Genomic DNA, 1993 nt, shown 5'->3' with positions numbered 1-1993 from the left:
GCTCCTGTTTCTGGGACATTTCTCCCTTCCCTACCCATGAATCTCCTCCCTGACATGCACTGTTGCATTGATACATTGTATCTCTCTAGCCTTTCAAGAGCTCAGCATTTTCCCCATGGGCTGTTGCCACGCCCACGTCTCCAACCTCAGTGGGTGACCCCACTGCGAGGGCATCTCCTGTCCCTGGTGGAGGAGCTCCGAGGCTGGCGGTGGGGGATCCCTCACTTGCCCAGCTCAGGTCCTGCCAGGCCTCCGCTGAGCTGGCCCAGGTCCCACCCCATCTCTCTGTTCCCACTCCACTGGCTGGAGCCCTGTCTCCCAGCTGAGCAGCACAGCCCCAGGGCTGCTCAGTGCTGACCTGCACCTCTGGAACTGATGTCCAGCCAAGCCCTTTCAGGCTAATTACTGCCTCCCATTCTCAGACCACCCTCAGGGCAGATGCCGCCATCACTCGATTTTACAGAGGTCTAGGCTGCTCAGTGGCAAAACCGGAAGCTGAACCAGAGGCCAGCCCCCACCCCAGCAGACCCCCGTGCTGGCTGTTTGCGGATAGCTGAGCTGCCCTGAGCCACCAACCCTGCTGGGAGTAGTCTTGCCTGCAAACCATTCCGAGCATCCTCGGTAGAACCCTAGTGGAGGAGCCACTTCCTGCAGGCAGATAGCTCTGGCACCTGATAGCAGGGTTGCACCTGGCCAGGCCCTGCCTGGGATGGGCTCAGAGCGCCCTTGGGTGTAGCGTCCAGGTGTCCAGCTTCAGGGCCAGGGCCACCCTCCCAGGCTCTTCTGGCCCCTCCTCTCTCCCTTGCACTACCCCATGTGGACTTTAACTCCCAGTTTGGAAAGTAATGATGTCACCTTCTGTGGTTTCAGGGTCCTAGTGAGTGTGTGAGAATAATAGTGTTACATGTTATGCAAAGTAGCACAGCCTGAGGATTGCAGCCATTTCCATGCCTCTAAATCCTGCCCCTACTTGAGGACCGGTGAGCCATCCTGGGTGAAGATCTGCTGGTGGGCTCGTGACCCTTGTGTGGCTGGGAGCCTTGCCTCACACACTCATGGGCCCTCCTCCCAAGACGCTGAGAAGGCCTTACTGGGGGAGGTTGGCTATTGTAGGCCATTGTGTTCACTCCTCAGGTGGCTGAACTCTGGTCCTGGCTAAATGCAGATGTCAGGAGGTCTGGGGAGGACATGTCCTGGGAGGGCAGGTGGAGCTGGGGGGCGCGGGTGGGCTGTCAGCTCAAAGGGCAACCCTAAATGGCCCCTACACCCCCAACGCCCACTGGACTCTTCCTCTTATGACCATTTCTCCTGGGTAGGGCAGAGCCCACCTGGGCTTGTTCCAGAGCTGGAGTTACCAGCTCCAGGCCCTGCAAAGCCCACCCCCGTGCCAGTTCACAATGCCTTTACATGACATGTAACACTGTTATCCTCACACACTCACTAGGACCCTGAGACCACAGAAGATGACATCGTTACGTTCCAAACTGGGAGTTAAAGTCCACATGGGACAGCGCAAGGGAGAGCCCCTTGAGATGTCTGCATCACAGGGCGGCCTGGTCCCCTCAGCCATTGCAGGAGGAAGGGGTTCTCTTTGCTCCCCTTGACGTTCCCTTCTGGCTTGTGCATGCCCTTGCCATCTGCGGGGCCAGTGGGCACCCAGCACGCCTTCCTAGTGCTGCCTCAGTGGTGGCTGCTGTAAGGTGCCCGTCTACTTTTGTAGAGGCCTTGGGACCAGTGTGGTTTGCTGGACGCCCTCCTCACAGGATGCCAGCCCGGGTGTCCTCTCCTGGGCCTGTCTATGGGGCAGCCCCCTGCCTGCGTCTTCCAGGGACCCTGCAGGGACTTCCAGGTTCCTCAGGCCCGTCCCCGCCTTGCCTTTCTCTCTGCGTCTGCCCGGGACAGCCCGAGCTGGGACCTTCTGGCGGGAGCCGCAGCTTCTCAGGGCAAGTGTCCTCGTCCCTGGGGAACGGCCAGCGTATGCGGGGACACTTGC

This window comes from Trachypithecus francoisi, unplaced genomic scaffold, assembly GCF_009764315.1.
Source record: "Trachypithecus francoisi isolate TF-2019V2 unplaced genomic scaffold, Tfra_2.0 Lachesis_group2, whole genome shotgun sequence".
Classification (NCBI taxonomy): Eukaryota; Metazoa; Chordata; class Mammalia; order Primates; family Cercopithecidae; genus Trachypithecus; species Trachypithecus francoisi.
Note: the sequence above shows the minus strand (reverse complement) of the source record.